This window comes from Neomonachus schauinslandi, chromosome X, assembly GCF_002201575.2.
Source record: "Neomonachus schauinslandi chromosome X, ASM220157v2, whole genome shotgun sequence".
Taxonomy (NCBI): Eukaryota; Metazoa; Chordata; class Mammalia; order Carnivora; family Phocidae; genus Neomonachus; species Neomonachus schauinslandi.
Window position 1 is genome coordinate 56,578,432 of NC_058419.1, and position 7,718 is coordinate 56,586,149.

General features: G+C 40.0%; 1 non-coding gene across 1 annotated transcript; it reads right to left on the bottom strand.

Annotated features, from left to right (window-relative positions):
• Nucleotides 1-479: 479 nt before the first annotated feature.
• LOC123323483 lies at nucleotides 480-585 on the bottom strand. Its single transcript, XR_006539426.1, has one exon. It is a non-coding gene; the product is annotated as a U6 spliceosomal RNA (small nuclear RNA).
• Between the last annotated feature and the right edge of the window lie 7,133 nt (nucleotides 586-7,718).

Here is a 7,718-nt window from a genome sequence, read left to right on the forward strand (position 1 = left end):
TATCTTTTGGAAAATTCCCTCCCACTGTATTAACAAATATAGATTTACACCATCTTTATATCTTTTAATTACAGAGATAGAATTTCTTACTCAAGTTCCAGCAAGAGTTCTAGCAATTTCCCCCACAGACTGGCTTAGATCACTTGCCCATTCCCGAAATAATCATTTTGCCAAGGAGACGGGATATTCTTATTGAAAATGCCTATTATCTTACAACTTCTCTGGTCAGTCAGAGAAGTCAAGCTAACAAGAAAAAGTAGAGAAAGAATGAGGTGGAAGAAAATCACATTAAGCAGACAAAACTGTAGCTAACACAATAGACTACCAGCAATATGTCCAAACTGATGATGTGAGAAGGGCACGTATAATATAAGTATAGCAAAAACCAAGTAAAATACTTCAATCTCAATTATCTGGATGTTCTATATAAAAGTATAAGTGGAACACATGCCCATTTTTTTCAGGTCATAGCCTTCATTTTTTTAATGGAATGCTCCACGATTTTGTGTGTTATCCTGGTGCAGAGGCCATGCTAATCTTCTCTGTATAATTCCGATTTTAGTATTTGTGTCGCCGAACTAGCACAACAGCTTTCATTCATTTTTGTTTTTAATTTTTTATTGTTATGTTAATCACCATACATTACATCATTAGTTTTTGATGTAGTGTTCCATGATTCATTGTTTGTGCATAACACCCAGTGCTCCATGCAGAACATGCCCTCTTTAATACCCATCACCGGGCTAACCCATCCTCCCAACCCCTCCCCTCTAGAACCCTCAGTTTGTTTTTCAGAGTCCGTCGTCTCTCATGGTTTGTCTCCCCCTCCGATTTCACCCCCTTCATTCTTCCCCTCCTGCTATCTTCTTTTTTTTTCTTAACATATATTGCATTATTTGTTAGATAGGTACAGATCTGTGATTCAGCAGTCTTGCACAATTCACAGCGCTCACCATAGCACATACCCTCCCCAATGTCTATCACCGAGCCACTCCATCCATCCCACCTCCCCCACTCCAGCAACACTCAGTTTGTTTCCTGAGATTAAGAATTCCACATATCAGTGAGATCGTATGATACATGTCTTTCCCTGATTGACTTATTTTGCTCAGCATAACACCCTCCAGTTCCATCCACGTCGTTGCAAATGGCAAGATCTCATTCCTTTTGATGGCTGCATAATATTCCATTGTATATATATATACCACATCTTCTTAATCCATTCATCTGTCGATGGACATCTTGGTTCTTTCCATAGTTTGGCTATTGTGGACAGTGCTGCTGTAAACATCGGGGCGCACATACCCCTTCGCATCCCTACATTTGTATCTTTGGGGTAAATACCCAGTAGTGCAATTGCTGGGTCTTATGGTAACTCTATTTTCAACTTTTTGAGGAACATCCATACTGTTTTCCAGAGTGGCTGCACCAGCTTGCATTCGCACTGACACTGTAGGAGGGTTCCCCTTTCTGCGCATCCCCGCCAACATCTGTCGTTTCCTGACTTGTTAATTTTAGCCATTCTGAATGTTTGAGGTGGTATCTCATTGAGGTTTTGATTTGGATTTCCCTGATGCCAAGCAATGTTGAGCACTTTTTCATGTGTCTGCTGGCCATTAGGATGTCTTTGCAGAAATGTCTGTTCATGTCTTCTGCCCATTTCTTGATTAGATTATTTGTTCTTTGGGTGCTGAGTTTGATAAGTTCTTTATAGATTTTGGATACTAGCCCTTTATCTGATATGTCATTTGCAAATATCTTCTCCCATTCTGTCGGTTGTCTTTTGGTTTTGTTGACTGTTTCTTTTGCTGTGCAAAAGCTTTTTATCTTGATGAAGTCCCAATAGTTCATTTTTGCCCTTGCTTCCCTTGCCTTTGGCAATGTTTCTAGGAAGAAGTTGCTGCAGCTGAGGTTGAAGAGGTTGCTGCCTGTGTTCTCCTTTAGGATTTTGATGGACTCCTGTCGCGCATTTAGGTCTTTCAACCATTTGGAGTCTATTTTTATGGGTGGTGTAAGGAAATGTTCCAGTTTCACTCTTCTGCATATGGCTGTCCAATTTTCCCAACACCATTTGTTGAAGAGACTGTCTTTTTCCCTTTTTTTTTTTAAATTTTATTATGTTATGTTAGTCACCATACAACACATCATTAGTTTTTCATGTAGTGATCCACGATCCACTGTTTTCGTATAACACCCAGTGCTCCATGCAGTATGTGCCCTCCTTAATACCCATCACCGGGCTAACCAATCCCCCCTCCCCCCTCCCCTCTAAAACCCTGTTTGTTTCTCAGAGTCCATAGTCTCTCATGGTTCATCTCGCCCTCCAATTCCTCACCCCCATTTTTCCCTTCCTTCTCCTAGTGTCCTCCATGCTATTCCTTATGTTCCACAAGTAAGTGAAACCATATGATAATTGACTTTCTCTGCTTGACTTATTTCACTTAGCATAATCTCCTCCAGTCCCATCCATGTTGATGTAAAAGTTGGGTATTCATCCTTTCTGATGGCTGAGTAATATTCCATTGTATATATGGACCACATCGTCTTGATCCATTCATCTGTTGAAGGGCATCTCGGCTCTTTCCACAGTTTGGCTATTGCGGACATTGCTGCTATGAACATTGGGGTGCATGTGGCCCTTCTTTTCAATACATCTGTGTCTTTGGGGTAAATACCCAGGAGTGCAATTGCTGGATCATAGGGTAGCTCTATTTTTAATTTTTTGAGGAACCTCCACACTGTTTTCCAAAGTGGCTGTACCAACTTGCATTCCCACCAACAGTGTAAGAGGGTTCCTCTTTCTCCACAACCTCTCCAACATTTGTTGTTTCTTTCCCTGTCCATTTTTGCCATTCTAACTGGTGTAAGGTGGTATCTCAATGTGGTTTTGATTTGAATTTCCATGATGGCTAATGATGATGAACATTTGTTCATGTGTCTGTTAGCCATTTGTATGTCTTCTTCAGAGAAGGGTCTTTTCATATCTTCTGCCCACTTTTTGACTTGATTATTTGTCTTTTGGGTGTTGAGTTTGAGAAGTTCTTTATAGATCTTGGATACCAGCCCTTTATCTGTAGTATCATTTGTAAATATCTTCTCCCATTCTGTGGGTTGCCTCCTTGTTTAGTTGACTGTTTCATTTGCTGTGTAGAAGGTTTTTATCTTGATGAAGTCCCAAAAGTTCATTTTTGCTTTTGTTTCACTAGCTTTTGGAGATGTATCGAACGAAGTTGCTGTGGGAGATGTTCAAAGAGGTTACTGCTTATGTTCTCCTCTAGGATTTTGATGGATTCTTGTCTCACATTGAGGTCTTTCATCCACTTTGAGTTTATCTTTGTGAATGGTGTTAGAGAATGGTCGAGTTTCATTCTTCTGCATGTGGCTGTCCAATTTTCCCAGCACCATTTATTGAAGAGACTGTCTTTTTTCCATGCATGTTTTTTCCTGCTTTGTGAAAGATTATTTGACCATAGAGTTGAGGGTCCATATCTGGGTTCTCTATTCTGTTCCATTGGTCTATATGTCTTTTTTTGTGCCAGTACCATGCTGTCTTGATGATGACAGCTTTCTAATAGAGCTGGAAGTCCGGAATTGTGATGCCACCAGCTTTGCTTTTCTTTTTCAACATTCCTCTGGCTATTCGGCGTCTTTTCTGGTTCCATACAAATTTTAGGACTATTTGTTCCATTTCTTTGAAAAAAGTGGATGGTATTTTGATGGTGATTGCATTGAATGTGTAGATTGCTCTAGGTAGCATTGACATCTTCACAATATTGTTCTTCCAATCCATGAGCATGGAACGTTTTTCCATTTCTTTGTGTTTTCCTCAATTTCTTTAATGAGTATTTTATAGTTTTCTGAGTACAGGTTCTTTGTCTCTTTGGTTAGATTTATTTCTAGGTATCTTATGGTTTTGGGTGCAGTTGTAAATGGGATCGACTCCTTAATTTCTCTTTCTTCTGTCTTGTTGTTAGTGTATAGGAATGCCACTGATTTCTGTGCATTGATTTTATATCCTGCCACTTTACTGAATTCCTGTATGAGTTCCAGCAGTTTTGGGGTGGAGTGTTTTGGGTTTTCCACATAAAGTATCCTATCATCTGCAAACAGTGAGAGTTTGACTTCTTCTTTGTCTATTTGGATGCCTTTTATTTCTTTTTGTTGTCTGATTGCTGTGGCTAGGACTTCTAATACTATGTTGAATAGCAGTGGTGATAGTGGACATCCCTGCCGCGTTCCTGACCTTAGGGGGAAAGCTCTCAGTTTTTCCCCATTGAGAATGACATTCGCTGTAGGTTTTTCATAGATGGTTTATATGATATTGAGGTATGTACCCTCTATCCCTATACTCTGAAGAATTTTGATCAAGAAAGGATGCTATACTTTGTCAAATGCTTTTTCTGCATCTATCGATAGGATCGTATGATTCTTGTTCTTTCTTTTGTTAATGTATTGTATCACGTTGATTGATTTGTGGATGTTGAACCAACCTTGCAGCCCAGGGATAAATCCCACCTTGTCGTGGTGAATAATCCTTGTAATGTACTGTTGGATCCTACTGGCTAGCATTTTGGTGAGAATTTTTGCATCCATGTTCATCAAGGATATTGGTCTGTAATTCTCCTTTTTGATGGGGTCTTTGTCTGATTTTGGGATCAAGGTAATGGTGGCCTCATAAAACGAGTTTGGAGGTTTTCTTTCCATTTCTATTTTTTGGAACAGTTTCAGAGGAATAGGTATTAATTCTTCTTTAAATGTTTGGTAGAATTCCCCTCGGAAGCCATCTGGCCCTGGGCTTTTGTTTGTTGGGAGATTTTTGATGACTGCTTCAATTTCCTTAGTGGTTATAGGTCTGTTCAGGTTTTCTATTTCTTCCTGGTTCAGTTTTGGTAGTTGATACATTTCTAGGAATGCATCCATTTCTTCCAGATTATCTAATGTGCTGGCATAGAGTTGCTCATAATATGTTCTTATAATTGTTTGTATTTCTTTGGTGTTGGCTGGGATCTCTCCTCTTTCATTCATGATTTTGTTGATTTGGGTCATTTCTCTTTTCTTTTTGATAAGTCTGGCCAGGGGTTTATCAATCTTGTTAATTCTTTCAAAGAACCAGCTCCTAGTTTCGTTGATCTGTTCTACTGGTCTTTTGGTTTCTATTTCATTAATTTCTGCTCTGATCTTTATTATATCTCTTCTCCTTCTGGGTTATGCTTTATTTACTGTTCTTTCTCCAGCTCCTTTAGGTGTAGGGTTAGGTTGTGTGTTTGAGAACTTTCTTGTTTCTCTCTCTTTGCTTAGAGGACCCCTTTCAATATTTTTTGTAGGGCTTGTTTCATGTTTGCAAATTCCTTTAGGTTTTGTTTGTCCTGGAAGTGTATTATCTCTCCTTCTATTTTCAGTGACAGCCTAGCTGGTTATAGTATTCTTGACTGCATATTTTTCTCGTTTAGTGCTCTGAATATATCATTGCCATCCTTTCTGGCCTGCCAGGTCTCTGTGGATAGGTCTCTTGCCAACCTAATGTTTCTACCATTGTAGTTTACATATCTCTTCTCCCAAGCTGCTTTCAGGATTTTCTCTTTGTCTCTGAGACTCGTAAGTTATACTATTAGATGTCAGGGTGTTGACCTATTTTTATTGATTTGGGAGGGGTTCTCTGTGCCTCCTGGATTTTGATGCCTGTTTCCTTCCCCAAATTAGGGATGTTCTCTGCTATAATTTGCTCCAATATGCCTTCTGCCCCTCTCTCTCTTTCTTCTTCTTCTGGGATCCCAATTATCCTAATGTTGTTTCATCTTATGGTATCGCTTATCTCTTGAATTCTGCCCTCGTGATCTAGTAGTTGTTTATCTGTTTTTCTCAGCTTCTTTATTTTCCATCATTTGGTCTTCTATATCACTGATTCTCTCTTCTGCCTCATTTATCCTAGCAGTTAGAGTCCCCATTTTTGATTGTAGCTCATTAATAGCCTTTTTGATTTTGACTTGGTTAGTTTTAGTTCTTTTATTTCTCCAGAAAGCGTTTCTCTAATAACTTCCATGCTTTTTTCAAGCCCAGCTAGTATCTTTAAAATCATCATTCTGAACTCTAGGTCCAACATCGTACTAATGTCCATATTGAGCAGGTCCCTGGCAGTTGGTACTACTTCTTGTTCTTTTTGTTGAGGTGATTTTTTCCAGTCATTTTGTCCAGAGGAGAATAGATGAATGAGAGAACAAAATGCTAACAGGGTAACAATATGCCCAGAAAATATACTCGAAACAAATCAGAAAAGACCTGAAACCAGGGGAACAGAAAGGTAAAGTAAGAAAAAAGAAAAAGAGAAAAAAAAAGAAAAAGAAAGAGATAAAAACAAACAAAAACAGAACAAAACAAAAAAAACAGAATATGATCAAATATGATCAGGCTGGTGCATAGATCAGTGTCATACACTAGATTTTGGGTGTATTTTGCCTGTTAGAAAAATACGCCTCCCAAAATTTTAAAGAAAGAAAAACTTATATATGTACAAAAATAAGGGTTGATACGATGAAGCGATGGAATATGAATGTAAAGATGAAAAGTATAAAAAATTTTATAAAAGGAATTGATAAGTTAAAAAGGTGTTTGAAAAAAAGAAAGAGGTTTTAAAAAAAAGGAAAAGAAAAGGGAGAGAATGTGATCAGGCAGGAGACTAGAACAAAGCCATACAGTAGAGATTTAGGGTATATTTTTATCTGTTAGAAGAAACTGTATCTCAAAATTTTAAAGAGAGAACAACTTATATATATATATGCCAAAAATAAGGGTAATTAGTATGAAGGGATAGAATATGAGTGTAAAAATGAAAACTAAATATGTTTTTAAAAAAGGGATTGATAAGATGTTGGTTGAAAAAGGGAAAAAGAAAAATTTAAAAAAAAGGACATTCAAAAAAAAATTAACTTTGAAAGACTAAAGAATCATGGTAAAAAAACCATGGATTTTATATGCAGTATTCCCCTAGCTCTGGAGTTCTGCTGTTCTCATTGATCTGTAAACTTGGTCTTGGCTGGCTGTTCTTGCTGATCTTCTGGGGGAGGGGCCTTTTGCCGTGGTTCCCAAATGTCTTTGCCAGAGGTGGGATTGCCCCGCCCTTGCCCAGTCGGGGCTAAGTAATCTACTTGGTATTGCTCTCGGGAGCTTTTGTTTGCTGCAAGCTTTCAGTACAGCTTTGGAGGATAAGAGTGAAAATGGCGGCCTCCCAATCTCTGCCCCAGAGGAGCCGAGAACTTGGGGCCCCACGCCTCAGTGCGCCCCTAGAGAAAAGCAGTCAGTCACTCCCATCTCCCCGGTCTCCGGCCGCACTCCGTGCTCACTTGGCCTGTGACCGAGCGTTTCTATCTCTGGCACCCAACCCTGTGTGGGGTCTCCAAACCCAGCAGATCCCTGCAGTGCACTCCCCCACCACTCCTCCTGGGGGATGAAAGGGAGTCTCCCCGGATCTGCCACTTGTTGCATCCCTGCTGGAGGAGCAGTGGCCCGACTGGGCCGCAGATCACAGTTTATGGCAACCCCAAGCTGAGAGCCCACTCCACCGCTCTGTCTCTGCATCAGGCTTCCGTGCTCTGGTACCTGGGAGCTCTGCTGCACTCAGGCACCCCCGGTCTTTCTGTGACCCTGAGGGTCCTGAGACCACACTGTCCCGTGAGGGTTCCACCCCCCCGTTTAGCCACTGGAGTGACGTACCTCAGCGGAGC